The sequence below is a fragment of the Pan paniscus genome, chromosome 16 (assembly GCF_029289425.2).
Source record: "Pan paniscus chromosome 16, NHGRI_mPanPan1-v2.0_pri, whole genome shotgun sequence".
In the NCBI taxonomy this organism is placed as follows: domain Eukaryota; kingdom Metazoa; phylum Chordata; class Mammalia; order Primates; family Hominidae; genus Pan; species Pan paniscus.
In genome coordinates, this window is record NC_073265.2 from 23,355,001 (window position 1) to 23,370,770 (window position 15,770).

Sequence of the window (15,770 nt, forward strand, 5' to 3'; positions counted from 1 at the left end):
ACCCTCAGGAAAGTCAGGTGTCCCTGAGAAACACCCGGCAACATGCAGAACCACAGGGACAGGAGGCAAGGTTCCAGACAAATACACCCAGTAGACAGTTAAAGATTTCAGAGCTGGAGAGAGCTTAGGACACCCCGATTCTCAGACTGCAGACAGCAGGTGGACACCACTGAGCTGGCGACAGCCCCAAAAGAGGTCAGCTTGACTGCGACGAGGGGACGTCCTGATTATCTGTCCAGTGCTCTGTGACATCACCCCACCCCGCCTCCTATAGCAGTGTTCTATCTACATGAAATTAACCTCACGTATAAAACATATTCCTGGTTCATTTGCAAACAGGCAGCTCTGAGCAGCACATTCAGAAGTTGCCAACTTTGGGAGGCAGAGGAGTTCGAGATCAGCCTGGGCAACATGGTGAAACCCCATCTCTAGGAAAAATTTATAAATCAGCTGGATATGGAGGCACGTGCCTGTGATCCCAGCTACTCTGGAGGCTGAGGTGAGAGGATCACTTGAGCTCAAGTGGTCAAGGCTGCAGTGAGCCAAGATCACACCACTGCACTCCAGTCTGAGCAACATAGTGAGATCCTGTCTCAAAAAGAAAAGAGGTTGCCAGATTAATCCAGTACACACTTCTTTAATCCTGTACTAAATTTTCTCTTTATAGCCAATTCCCAAAGTCAAGTATATTGACTCATAAAAATACCTTCTGGGAAGCATGTGACTGATTTCCAGCTGAGAGGCCCTGCCACTGGATGGTTAAGTTCATAGGCCCCAGAGTCAGGAGGGGGTTGGAATCTCCCCTCTGCCATGCCTGCTACTTGGCCTTGTGTACGCTCGCGCTCGTGCGCTTGTGCGCGCTCTCTCTCACTCTCGCTCTCTCTCTCTCTCTCATGCTGATTCTGCAGGCATTCAACAGGCCTCCCATGTCCCAGGAGCCAGCTCTGTCCACAGTGCTCTTCCTGCTCCTGCTCCTGGCCAACCCTCCAACCAAGGTGTCTAGGAGCCACAGGGAAGAGCGGGTTCTCTTGCTAGTTGCTCTTCCACTAGGCAGTGACACGCTGGCTGAGCTCCGCCTCCACCGGCTCTGAAGACAGCACAGACAACAGTTCCACCTCTTCCACTTCCACTGAGCAGAGGAACTGCGTCTGAATGAAGCCAGAAATGGGGCATTTGGGGACCACAACAGAGAATGGATGCCTAGCAGATGGGATGACGACAAACTAACAAACACCCAGGCCTTGGACCCACGCCTCCCGGTAGGCTCCCTCTCCTCTCCCTCTCCCCTCCATCACACTTCAGACCTTCCTGGGCCTGGATCACCTTCCTGGAAAGCTGACCACCCCCATGCCTGTGGGCGCCACTCCCCTGCCCTACCACCACAGGGCAACATGGGGCCACATCACGCCACCCTGCAGCTTCTGTTGGAAGAGGCTGAAATCCTGGCAACACCCACCACCCATCAGTCCCAAGTCCCCGAGCATCATTACCTTCATGCAAAAGGCACTAGGTTGGCTGGTTTATCTCATAAGATGAGAAAATGATGTCCATCACCACAAATACATTGTTAGCTGGTATTGATAGCTGTTAACACCCTGAACAAAGACTACATGAAAATGATGGAAACTAGTGTAAAAAGTCGATGATGTGCAAAATAACAAAATCTAACCTAGCAGTAGCCACTCCCTACCACTTGTCACAAGGAAGCACGAGGAACTCACAGCAACTGGCAGCTCCTGCAGGGCGGACACTCCAAGGTCAAGGCTAGAACATAAATGACAGGGAACAACTGAGGATGACCCTGAGCTTCACAGATTCCAGGGACTCTACTGGGGCCATGGGTCCCAGTGGAAATTTGGTGGCACGGGCAGCATCTCCTGGCATGGTCAGGGTGGGGGCTCCCCTCAACCAGTTTGGTCCACCTCCATGGACCCTTTGGCCACTGAGTCACACATGCTGGCCCCACCACCTGCTTTGAGAACCAGGGCTGTACCCTACCCTCTTCTCCCTACCCCCTCATCTGCCTGTGCACCCAGGGGGCCACCACCATTGCCTGGGGGTCCTCACGTTTGGAGGAAGCAGCAGAGGCTACCAGTGGCGCCAGCTTGCTGGCATGGGTCCCAGACATTGCCACCACCACAGCCACTGATAGCACCTGAGGAGACCCTCTGAGCCCCCTGCCTGAGGCCAAGCAGCAGAGAAAGCCACATCCTCTAAGGCCCCCATGGGTGAGCACCCATGTGACAGCCCCCTCCAGACCACTGCCCTTGCCTGGAGAAACCACTCCCTAAGACCCCTCTCCTCCAGCTTGCCCAGCCACACAGGGAAAAAAACTCACTTAAACTGTCCACCGGCCTGCTTCCACTCTGTGACACAGCGGCTGTCCTGGGGACTGCTGAGCTACAGGGACCCCCAGTCAAAGAGCCAACCCACTGACCATGAAGCAGAAAGGCCCTCCTGAGGAGGGCCCCAGGGATCACAGAGTGAACTAGTATCAAATACCCCTCCACAATGGACCCCATAACAAAAGGCATAAATAACAAAAAAGAAAGGTCGACAATGGCAAATGATTCTCCAATAAAAAAATACAAGAGGAAGAATGACAAACCATTTACATCAACAGAGAGACTGAAGCAAGGTGGGCAGGCAGTCCACAAATTTAAAAGGCAACAACTTTTCTACAGACCAGCCATGATCAGCTAGAAAACAAGGCAAGAGGAGGGGATGATCCCAGTGACAACAGCAGCACAAGTGAGAGATGCACAAACATGCATGAATAAAGCAATGAAGCTCCAGTGATGGAGGCAAAGGACTTTTTACATAAATCAAAATCTGGATGAGAAGAAAATACAAAAGCTCTCTCCTCTCCCCACCCCCAACCCCCACCATAAAACTCACAGAGCAACCTTAATCAAAATCCCAATCAGAATATGGGATGAATTTAGTTTATTCTAAAGTTTATCTAGCGGCCGGGTAGGGTGGCTCATGCCTGTAATCCCAGAACTTTGGGAGGCCAAGGCAAGAGGATCACTTAAGCTCAGCAGTTCAAGACCAGCCTGGGAAACTTGGAAAACCCCACCTCTACAAAAAACACAAAAATTAGCCAGGCGTGGTGGACCCTGCTAATTGGGAGGCTGAGGTGGGAGGATCACTTGAGACCAGGAAGTCAACGCTGCAATGAGCCGTGTTTGCACCGCTGCAATCCAGCCTGGGTGACAAAGTAAGACAGTCTCAAAAAATAAATTAAATAAAATAAAGCTTATCTATTCAAAGGAATATAGGAGGAAAGGTTGGCGGAAAATGAAAAAAGAAGAGGAATGAAGAGGTAATGGCCCTTTAAGATAACTAAGTCTTACCAAAAGCCACCGTAACTTACACGGTAGATAGTGGCACAAGAATAAAGCAGTAAATTAGAATGGAGAATCCAGAAACACAGGAGAAACACTCAGAACACAGCAGCTACTTAACCCATGACAAACCTGCCAAAACAGAGAGGTCAAAGTGGCTGACTAGGAAATTAGGTTGGAATCCTATAAAAAAAAAAGCTACATCCCCAAATCACACTGTATCTAAAATACATTTTAGATCAAAGAAGAGATGTAAATGTAAAAAAATCGAGACTATCAAGTATTAGCAGAATATGCAGGAGGGTGGTTATACACATTAGGGTACATAAACCCATTCTCTAAGTAAGATACAAAATTAAGGAGTAATTAAAGCAAGCTTGATAGTTTTAACAATGTAAAAATTCCAAATTTTTACATTGCCAGAGATGTCTTTAAACAAATTCAAAGGACAAGTGGCATCTGAGAGAAAATATCCGCAATATATATAGAAAATGAGGAATAACCCTGTGTACCAAGAACACCTATAAATCAACAAGGAAAAGCTACACAAATCAAGAGAAAAACAGGCAAGGATGAAAAAGAGAATTAGAGAAATTCAAATTAGTAGTAAGCACAGGAGGAGCAGTTTGTTGTCATTCACAATTTTTACAAATACAAAATGAAATAAGCTATCACTTTACACCCACATGACTGAATGAAACACAAAGACTGATCATGTCCAGAGAGTGTCGATGTCCAGAGAGTGTCAGTGGGGACACCGCTGCCCCACACACTAGCATCATTTAGAATGGTCACCACCTGTCAAGAGAGCAATTTGGCAATATCTGTTGACACTCTGAATGCCCAAACCATTCAGCCCAGCAAGTCCACTTCTAGGAATCTATGCTACGAAAACAACCTCATGCAGATGCAAGGGTTTAATGTACGAGACTCCACCTGTCAGCATTCTCCGTGAGTGTGAAAAACGGAACAACCCAAAAGTTCAATAAGTAAACAGTCACATATTATGCAAGCGTCAGAATAACGCTGCTTGCGCAAAGGACAAGGGACCATCTCTAAGACACACAGCTGGTGAGCGGATCGAACTGCAAATCTTATTTACAATAGGATCCCACTTTGTTGAAAAATACTTTTAAAATATGTATGTATTTAAAAGACAAGTAAAATATGTCCACAGACAGAAAAGAAAATGGGAGGAATCGCCACCAAACTGTGAACAATGATTATCTTTGTGGGCACTGAATGGGGCAGTGGTGAAGTTAGGGGGAAGCTTTCATTTTCTATTCTACATGATGCATTTCTGTAAAGTTCTAATCTTTATAATTAGTACATTTGAATTTCATAATCAGAAACAGATATTTAAAGGATCTCAAGATCTATGTTATATATCTATCATATGTTAGGTGCCAGCCCCGCTGATGGAGCCAGGGTCCTTCTCAACTCCAAATTCCACTGCCAGAAAAATGGCACCTTTCTTCTCCAGAGATACAAGATAATTGCGAGAAGGCAAAATTTTTTAAAACAGAGACATCAAGCCAGGTACAGTGGCATGTACCTGTAGTCCCAGCTACTCAGGAGACCGAGGCAGGAGGATTGCCTGAGCCCAGGAGTTCAAGTCCAGCCTAGAGACAACATAGCAACACCTCCATCTCAAAATGCAAAACAAAAACTACAGATGGTAGATCTATTTAATGATTAGCTCTGGTGGGGAGCGCTGCCCCTCAAACCTTGACCTACCCAAGCAGCCTCTAGTTGTTAAAGACTTCTCAGTATTGGAGAATAAAACAAAATAGACAAGCACTTTAAAATTCACCAGAAGTTAGGCCGGGCACGGTGGCTCACGCCTGTAATCACAGCACTTTGGGAGGCTGAAGCAGGCAGATCATGAGATCAGGAGATCAAGACCATCCTGGCTAACACGGTGAAACCCCGTCTGTACTAAAAATACAAAAGTTAGCTGGGAGTGGTGGCGGGCGCCTGTAGTCCCAGCTACTCGGGAGGCTGAGGAAGGAGAATGGCGTGAACCCAGGAGGTGGAGCTTACAGTAAGCCGAGATTGTGCCACTGCACTCCAGCCTGGGTGACAGAGTGAGACTCCGTATCCAAAAAAAAAAAATTCACCAGAAGTTCCCAAGGAATGTGCTTCCACACATAGAAAATAATCGAGTCTGTTTTTCTGAAAACTTGCTTTAAAGTCCAATTGTGGGGAATTGATGTAGATGGTTCCATTTTAACTTTTTCAGCCAGAGGAATTCTAAAAATTCTTCCTTCCAGCTCAACAGAGCAAATCCACCTACTGCTCTGCAAAAGGAGGACAAAAATCCTCCTGGGGCCACAGAATTCAGCAGCTTTTCCTTGGATTCCCAGGACAACCAGCAGCTGCGGGACACTAGGCCAAGCTTCAAAAGGCAGCCTGCCAGCCATCGGACTCCCAGGCACCTGTGGAGTCCTAGGTGGTGGAGGAACTGGGGGAGGGCTTGGTTTCAACCTATTTGCCAAATCACCAGCAAAACAAGACATGTTCAAAAGGAACAACTGCACATAAATAAGCCAGGGCTCTACTCCCCAGCCCCTCAGGTCACCGGCCCAGCCCCTCAGTGTGCTGGTGAGCAGGACAATCAGAAAAGGCCTCTCTTCCTGGAATAACTAACAGTCTCTCACCATCCCCACTCCCACTGCCCGGTGTGTCATGGGAAGTCTCTGAAATTCAGGTTTGGGAAATCAGTTGACATGAACTACAGCATAATATTAGATGTCTGATTAAAATCATCAAGATGATACAAAGGTCTAATCGCAGAGGTGCTCTCCACCCCCAACCCCCACATCAAATAGAGCTTTCTCTCCTTCAAATCAGACTTCTTTTTTTTTTTTTGAGAGAGAGAAGTTCTCGCTCTGTCACCCAGGGGAGGGCAGTGGCACCCTCACAACTCACTGCAGCCTCAACCTCCTGGGCTTAAGCGATCCTCCCACCTCAGCCTCCCAAGTAGCTAGGACCACACCCGTGAGCCACCACATCTGGCTAATTTTTCTATTTTTTTGTAGAGGTGAGATCTCAAACTCCTGGACTTAAGCGATCCTCCCTCCTCAGCCTCACAAAGTGCTGGGATTACAGCATGAACCACCGTGCCCAGCCTTCAAATCAGATTTCTAAGGAGCCTAACAAGCAGCAGGCCTTTCCAGTTACAGTGCATGGAAGTAACAAAGGCAGCCTCAGTCAGCATCCAGCGCAGTCCTAGCAGACAGGGATAATGAAGTGGACGTGGGCCTCACGGGAGGGAATACTGTCCCCCACCTCCACACCATGCTAGTGAGAAAAACAGACTGCCTGCAGCTCCAAAACATACAGCAACTTACCCATAAAACAGGGACCTCTGACGCTTCACATTATCAGGTAAGAAATGTTTCTTGCCCAGCAGCCCCCAGAGGATGAACAGCTCCCTCAACCTGAAAGGGGAAGAGGGCCCAAGCTGCAGGCGCCCTGGCCTATCGAGGCCGTGGACAGGAGGCACCCGAATGTCTCCCCAGACCCCACCCTGCTGCAGAGGCCTCTGCAGCCCATCACCCTGCAGCGCTGCTGTTCCCACTGCTTCTTGGAGAACAGGGGCAATTTAATCTACAAATCCTGTAAATCCTTGTAAAAAAAAAAAAAAAAAAAAAAAGAAGGGTAAAATAAAACGTCTGCACTAGCAAGGCTGGGACTTGGCATCAGCTGCCACCTCCTACAGAACCCAGTGGGGAGTGGGCTCCAGAGCCTCCTCGTGATGCTGGCAGTGCCTCGGCCAGACACCTGCCCCCGCCACCCTCCTGCGTCCTCACTGCATCCCTTCCCACCCCATGTCACATCTTCTGCTCATACCTCCCCACACCCTCCCCTCGCCTCTGGATGCACCCCTCAACACGCCCCTGACCGCGTCTTCCTCCCATGCTCTGAACTGTCCACTAGGGAAGCCAGCTGCAGAAATCACTCTCCTAGAATTCGCTTGGTAAAATATGTGTTGTTATTGGCCCATCTACTTTGCTCCCAACCCACAGCAAGGGCTCTCCAGGGCTACCAAGCCCCTAATGGTCAGGAATTCCCCCCAACCCCCATCTCCAGCTCTGACCTACACAAATTACATAATCCTGCTGCCAAAAACTGGGCCCTCCCTATGCCCAGGGTGCCACACTCCAGGCTGGCCCTTCTGCCTAGAGGGCTCTTCTGGCCTGGGCTCTGAAGGGGCAAACCCACCCACTCTTCTAGGATGGGGTCCATGATCCACCCCAACCTACCGTGGGGCTCTCACATCTTCCAGACTGTGCCTCTCTAGGAGGGCCTTGGACCCAGAGCCAGAATGGGGCTCTGATGCCATTGCACATTCTCCAGCAACCCCTTCCATGCCCTCCCTCCTGATCCCACCCAGCTCTAAACTGGGAACAAGAAAGCTGGAATATAGTAGCTGCTTGGAAAATACCTACTGAGTGCATGGGTGGATAAATGGACAGTGCTCCAGGCAAAGGGACTCGGGGGTAAGAAAAGTGAAGGGTACCTGCTCCCGGTTGTACCACTGCAGAGTCCCTGAGTGTCAAAGGACTGAGAGGTGAATGACGGGCAAGGTGAGACCTACCAGGTTAGTGTCCCGCACCCCTTTGTTTCCACTATTAGATTAAGCCACCCTATGTGACGGATAAAAGGAGCAACACATACAAGGAGTTAGGCCGGGGTTGCCAAAGTGAGGAGTGGGAATGCTGCCAGTCCGGGGTCCCCCACGGCAGCTCCCCAAATGAAGTCAAGACAAGTTGGAGATGAGGCTGCCTCTAGGTGTATCAAATCAACTGAAGTAGCACCAGTCCTCAGTGCTGATTAAGCACAGGCACGCCTGTGATCAAGAAGAAAACCATTACTTAATAAAATGCAATTAATTTAGAAGCTGAAAACTGGGAAAGCCCAAGGGAAAGACACAATCAGGAGTTCTTGGTCTGGAGGGGCTTCTGCTCTCAAAGCTTCCAACCCAACACAGCACAAAGACGTCTTCCCCAACAACCGCACATCCAACCTGCAAAACGATGACACGCTCCTCTCCAGGTACCTGAACCTTAGGACTCAAAGGGTAGAGAAAGTTCACAGGCAGAATCTTCACAATACATGCACAAAAGAAAGGCACTTCTAGTAGGAGCTGTGGGTCAGGAAAACCTCGATTTCACCCAATGCCATTCCCGAGACAATCAGCCATCAATGTGACCCACTCAGTCCTGCCTCAGGGGCTCAGAATCTAGCAGTCAGGCCAGGTGGGAAGTGCAGGGACCTGTGGCCAAAATCGGCCCATTCATCACTCAGCTGACAGCTTTCACGCGTACTAGCCAGAATCAGTTAGAGGCTGGAGGTAGTGCCAGGTGTCTGAAACCCAGCAGGCAGGTTGGTAAAACACTCACACATCCTAACCCTGGTGACTGCACTGACCGAGTGCTTTACTGTAGCAGAACAGTTGCACACATCTCATCTCCTCCATCCATAGTAACTCAGTGGCTGGTGAGGAATGGGACACAGACCTCCACGTGCCCTTCTCGGGATGAGTCAAGGCAAACTCTGAGCAGTGACGCTCTACAGCTGGCTCACACGTGGAGGCAGAGCCCGGATTCCCAGAGCTTCCAGTTCCTAACACACGCCTGGCCCCACTGCACCACACCCGTGACAGCTGCCACCAGCTCCAGATAATCCAGACAGATGCTAGAGCACATGGCTCACTTATTACACCAAGACTGAGAAACAGAAACTGTGTTTTAATTGCACAATGCACACACTTGCTTCCAGAGAGACCTGAGAAATCCATCATCCCTAAATGCATGCGGTTACTCAACTAGTGGCTTTACTATTTTTGAAACAATGGATTTTTCCAAGACAGTTGATAATCAAACCAACTGCGGGAAACCATAAACGATACTTGTTTATTAAATTAACAACACATACAACAGTTCAGAGGAATTCATATTTAGAGCTGCCTTGCTGGAGAATCAATTCCAGGAATGCCAAACCAACCAAATGAAAAAAATTATATATCACACACACACACACACACACACACACACACACACACACACACACACACACACTGATGCGTCACTTAACGACAGGGATGTATTCTGAGAAATTTATCATTAGGCAATTTCATCATTGTGAGAACATCATAGAGCATACATTATACAACCCTACTACAACACACTAGGTTATAGGGTACAGCCTACTGCTCCTAGGCTGCAAACCTAGGCAGCATGTTACTGTGCTGAAGGTGTGTATCTAAACATAGAAAAGGCACAAAGTTAAAATATGCTATAAAAGATAAAACATGGTGCCCCTGTCTAGAGCACTTTCCATGAATGGACCTTCCATGAATGGAAGTTGCTCGGGTGAGTCAGTCCGTACACTAGTGCAGACTTTATAGACATTGTATACCTAGGCTACATTTTTAAAAAATATATTTTTATTTTTTAAATATTTTATATATTTTTTTAAAATAAAGTAACTGCACTACAACTTTACAACAATGTCACTAGGCAATAGGAATTTTTGAGCCCCATGATATTCTTATGGGACCTCTGTCATATATGCTATCATTAACCAAAACAATGTCATGTGACGCATGACAGTACATATATATCTCAACTGAAAATCCTAAATGTCAATAGTGTTCTCCGACTCACTATTTACTAATAAGAGTTTCCTCAGAACTGTCTTTGCCTGAGAGTTTCACGACCAAGCGTCTCTCTGCACAGTTGATTCTAGGGACAAGAAGTGCTAAGAATCCATGTTGGCTTCAAGTGCAAAATGGAAAACACCTTAGTGTCCCAGCAACCATGTCAGCCACCTTCCTGGAGGGCAAGCTCCCAGACCCTTTTCCCATCGCTGTATGGGGCCCACGTCATCTGTGGCATTTCCACAACTCTCCGATGCCAGCCATCAGTCTCTCGGATTGTGTTGAAAATTAGCACCTTTACGTGCCCACCAGTGGTCATGAGTCCTAGTCATGCCCACCGTGTTAAAAACAAATCTGATACAAAATGGGCCCCAGCAGGAGACAGGGAGAAAACACGGACCTCACACTCTCTCCAGTTCAGACTCAAAGGCCAGCACTGCCCCATCACAGCCGAGTGCTCTTAGGCAACCCACAGCTCAGCTACCTGTCCCCAGCCTCCTCGTTGCAAAGTTAAGACAAGACCTGCCTTCTGGATTTGTCGGGAAATTATTTAAAATGATAAACAAAGAGGGATGGAACTCAACACACATAATTGCCCGATGATGTGTGTTTCATTCCAGTGGTTTTGCCATCAAAACCATCTTTAAATGTTGGAGTGTTTCCGTTTCCAGACAACTAGAAATGAAAATATTTTCACAGTCACTCAATGCAGGTACCTCAACCACGTATTTTTTCTCTTAATTTTGATCCTTGAAACACAAAACAACAGATGCACCACCTTACATTAAAACAGCCCTTTAGAGTTTATGACAGGCCGCCTCTGCATTCTCTCACTAGGCCGTAGCTGTAACTCACAAACCTGACCCTTAAAACTCCCAGGACAAGAGAAGCCACACCGTGGAGCTCTTGCTGTCATAAAATACCTCGCATCAGTTCAATATCGCATCTCGTCTGTGCCTCAAAACAACCACAGGCCAGAGGCCTCATGAGCGCGTTGCAGATGCTGAGAAAGACTCTCAAGCCAGAAGACTGGTCCTGGGCCCCAGGGATCAGTGGCAGGGCCAGGCTGGAACTGAGCTCCTGTTACTCCAAATCCCATCCTCTTTTCCGACCTCCCAGTCCCTTTCTCATAAAACCAAAGCATCTTCTCCAACCAGGCCAGGACACAGGCAGGAGAGAGTCAGGCAGAAGGAGGCTTCTGGAAGGGAAAGCAGAGTGGCTGAGAGCCCTGGGACAGAGTCTGACATTAGGTACAGGACAAGTTTGGAAAGATCCAGATGGAGCGGGAAGGGAATCTGGGCATGGGGGTGCCTCCTTCCAAAGTGCATCCACATCCGAGGTGACTGCAGGGAGACGCAGCGCTGACTTTGGCAGCAGGGACCACCTGGGTGCAGAGAACCCAAACAACTGAAAATCCAAAAAGGAATCTCAGTGCACAGTAAGAAAGCTCATTCTTTGGGCTGGTTACCTTCCCAAACACGTTCTCCTCTGGCCTATGTGAAACCGACGTTGCACAGTACAACTCTGCAGCTCTTTCCTGACTGCCCACTGAGTAAGGGTCTGTGCTACATTCTAGGAGGATCCAAAGGTGAACACAGCTGGGTTCCAGCTCTGGGACTCGGGAAAAGGAGGCACAGGGAGCAGGACATGTGCTGCAAGGAGACTACTGCTCCCGTGTTTCATTCACTCACTCATCCAACAACAGCACTAAGGCTCTGCTGTGTGCCAGGCACTTTTCTAGCTACTGGGGATCCAGAGGTGAACAAAGTCTTTTACAATTGAGTGGTAAGAGACTGACAATAAACAAACAAGTATATATAAATAACACACTGAATGTTGAGTACTAAGGAGAAACACAAAGCAAGGTTAACAAGAGAAGGGGAAGTAACGCTAATTTATGTAGGGCTGTCAGGGAACCGGCAATAAGTGAGGGGCTGGCCAGGTGGGCATCTGGGGGTGGCTGATGCCAAGGGGGTGGGAACAGCAGGTGCAAAGGCCTGGAGGCAAGAGTGGCCTGGCAAATCCGAGGACCAAGGGATAAGACGAAAGAGCCTACATTCAGTTAGGATCTCCGGGATGGACATGGGCCAAGATGACAGGTGGGGATGGGGTGGGGACAACCCAGGGCAGATCTGGGCAATGAGCCTGTCTGCCTGGAGCCAGGAGAGCCTGGAGGGGCCATTCTTGGGAGCGAGCGGGGGAACTTGAGAAAAATCAGGCCGAGAAACATGGATGTGGAGGGAGCACTGGAAAGCCACTGAAGGCCTGGGCAATGGTGACACACCTGGCCTGGGCCAACTTGCAGACTCAGGGGTACCCCACAGCCCAACCTGGGAAACCTTACAGCCAGCACAGAGATCATAATGCACACAGCAATGGCACCCCACCAGTACGCAGGGTTCCACAGAGAGAGCCTGGCTGCATGATCTTGAGGTCACCTAACTCCTGGGCCTCCCTTGTGTGTCTGGACAGGGAGAGAGGGGAGGATTGGCTTCAGGAGAGGCGAGAAACGACATTGCCCATGACAGCTGACTCAGCCTGTGCCAGCAGGCTGCTCTGAGACATGAGCTGGACCCAACCCAGGCGGTGGGCGGCAGGGGGGTGGGGAGGAACTCTGGGAAAGGAAGGAGCCAGAGAAGTCTCCCTGTGGGCGCTCGGGCCAACCACCACCCAAGGGAACAATGAGCACCCCCAGCCCCCGATGGGCACACAGGCTGCCTCCTGGTGAGCAACCGTCTCAAACCTGACCTACATCCGGGAGGCCTGCCTGGTCACCAGTGACTACCTTACACCCTACCTGTGCCTCCACGTCCCCAGTGCTCACGGCCACCTGGCAAGGGTGAGGAACTGAGACTGCGTTGAGGACACACAGCCTGTGAGTGGTACAACCAGGGCTGCCGCCCAGGCCCAGAGCTCTCTCCGTTTCTCTAAGGACCAGGCTGCAAGGCAGGGCATGTGATCTCTGCCGAAGACATTCAAGCCACCCAGTGATGTGTGCTGGGCCTCGATCCCCACCGACCGCCAGTCCTTTCCTCCCCTGGACAGTAAAGGTTTCTCCAAGACTTCAGACCATGGTGTCACCTGAGGCCCTCACCTGTTAAGTCACCGGGGCAGGTATGCGTGGCAGAGGACACGGAGGAGTGCCGGAGAGGAGCTGAGGCCTGGAGGGGGCCTCTGCAGCCAGGCTCAATCCCCACTCTCCCCACTCCAACAGCCCTCACTGCAGCCACCGCGGCCCAATCCAAACAAAGCCCAGCCTGATGCCAATCTCACCATCAACTGTTTTTCCTCTGACTTCCTCAGTTTTGTCTGGGAAAAATCAAGGTGTCTTATCCCATCTCTAAGCTTCCAGGAGTGTGATCAGTGTCTTTTACAATTACCTTTTACTTTTATCCAGCATTTCTTAGCTCGGTTGGCAAACTGGATATTTATGCACCTCCATTTCACAATCCATCTCCACCGATTATTCCTGTAAAACATTTTGATTTTTTTTTTTTAAAGGTTAGAGCTACTTAAGAAGGTTATGTAAACAAGTTAACCAGCAGGCCACAACTTGGGTCTGGGGTGTCAGAGAAAACATACAAGGTGCAAGAGAATGAGGAGCTGATGGTCACCAGCTTTACCTCCTTCCAGCACCCACTCCTGCTCACACACACTCACACCCCGTGGGACTCAGCCTGCAGCTTCTCCCAGCCCAAGAGCCAGACAGTGGGGACGGGCACAGACCGCACTTCCTAACAAATGAGAGGGAAGACTTGGTGCCCCATTGCTACTGCCATCACCCAGTCCCAGCCCAGAGAGGGAGCCCACTCCAAGGGCCCCCCTGCCAGTACTGCTAGAGCCCACCGAGGGCTGCCAGCACACAGCTACGAGCTCCAGCTTTATCTACTCACGCCCTGGACACTGCCCGGAGCCCCAGCACGTTCCACGTGTCCTTGTCACCCCAGCCCTCCTGCCCCGCGGATCCTAAGCTTAGGAGACCCTCTCCAGCCCAGGCTGTGGGGGAAGGCAGCCCCCACGGTCACCCAGGAATCAGCGCAGAGTGCAGGGCATCCTGGACTCCCCGGACTGGGAAACCCAGTTCCTGTCCCCCTGCGTAGTGGCCACACCTCTGGGAGGGGAGAAACCCCTGTCTCACCTCACTGGAGGGACCCTAACCCAGAGGCCTGAGAAAAAGCCACCGGCAGGCTCCTGGCACCTGCCAACCTGCACCTTAGGAAAACTTGTCCCACTTCAACCTGCAAAGCTCTCAGGTCATTACTTCTAAAACCACTGTCCTTTCTGAAACAGGAAGGAAAATAGAAAAACAAACAAAAACAAAAAGGCACAGAAGGTTGAAGACGCCAGAGGCAGTTTAGCCCAAAAACAAAGTGCCAGACACAAGATGCCAAGTTTGGGGCGCTTCATCCACCTCATGCCTGTTTAGGAGCTGACTGCACTCAACCACAGATTTACGTCTGGTGCCTGCCAGGTCGTTATCTGAAGAGATCTGAAAAAATAAGCCTTCCTTCTGCCAGTAAATACTAAGTTAAGACTAGCAGGCCCCTCTAAGGCTCTGCTCTCCACTGGGGTACCGCAGGACAGGCCCCTCAGCGGGCGTTCCCCGCACCCTCCCTCCGCGTCGGCCCGGAGAAAAGGAAGTTCGCCCCTCGCCTGGGCTTACCAAGGCCCGCCGCCCGACCCATGGAGCCCTGCTTGGGGACCGGGGGCCTCGATGTTCTCCTTCACCATCTGCGGCCAGATCTCCCTCCAGCAGCCTTGCCAGGCAGTGCCTGGCGTGGAGAAGGGGCCCTGCAGAGGCGCAGGTCCGCGCCGTGCCCCCAACCCGGCGCCTGCAGCCCAGGGGCAACAAGGTGTGGGGTTTTTGAGTTTTTCCCTCTGGGCCTTATTATACAGGGAAAGGGAAGGCGCGAAGATCCGGGCTCGAGTTCTCCCGGGGAAGTGAACCCAGAGGCGACCCCAAACTCAGTAGTTGCCGCCCGGCACGGGGACTTGATGCCGGCGCCAAGCCGGGCAGCGGAACGCACCAGCGGCCCGACCAGCCCGGCGAGACGCGAGGGGGCGGCCCCGCCAGACAGCGCCGCTTGCCGGCGCCGAGAGTGGCCCCTCGCCGCGGTGAGCCCCTCCCGGGATGCGAAAGCCATCGCCTAGTCCCCGCCGCACCCGCCCGCCCACCGTGGGAGGAGGATGGGCCGGTCCGAGGGGCGCAAGGCCGCCGGGCTGCACCCCTAGATCCCAGCGGCGGCCTCCCCGCAGCCCCGCCGAGTCCGGCGGGCAGCGCTCGGAAGCTCTTGGCCTGCAGCTTACGCGCCGGCCCCCACGCGTCCGGGTCCCCGCGGCGCCGCGGGCGGCCCAAGGCTGCAGCCGCCAGCGAGTCAGGCAGCCGAGGTTCCCCAGTTTACCTGGCCAGGGCGCGGGGCTGCCCCGGTCCGCCGCCGTCCTCGCCGCGCCGCTGCCGGCTCCCTCCGTGGGGCTGAGCTCCTGCAGAGCCCGCGCCTAGCCGCACACCTCGACTGCTAATTAGCCCGACAGCTGAATAGCGGCGGGAGCGTACCGCGAGCGGAGTACGGAAAGCCCGCAGGGCCGCGCTACATGGCGCACGCGCACTGAGCTGTATACCTAGGTAACAAACGTGCACGTTTTGCACGTGTATCCCAGAACTTAAAGCATGACAAAATATTTTTTTTAAAAAAACCTGATGCCATTATTAGGAACAATTTGAATAGATCAGTCACAACCTATATGCTGGCTTCTGG

General features: G+C 51.1%; 1 protein-coding gene across 9 annotated transcripts in view; it reads right to left on the reverse strand.

The window, feature by feature from the left end:
• Positions 1-15,606, reverse strand: part of LOC134728406 (golgin subfamily A member 8B-like) — a 58,493-nt gene extending 42,887 nt beyond the window's left edge. For 2 of the 9 annotated variants that reach the window (XM_055098833.2, XM_063597052.1), the window contains exons 1-2: positions 15,417-15,606; positions 13,395-13,483 (exon numbers count right to left, since the gene is read on the reverse strand). The gene's annotated coding sequence lies outside the window, so the exon portion shown is untranslated. Of the gene's footprint in view, positions 1-6,700; positions 6,791-13,394; positions 13,484-15,416 lie in introns of all 9 variants that reach the window. The other 7 variants (XM_063597046.1, XM_063597049.1, XM_063597044.1 and 4 more) reach the window with 5 other exon arrangements.
• Positions 15,607-15,770: the final 164 nt, after the last annotated feature.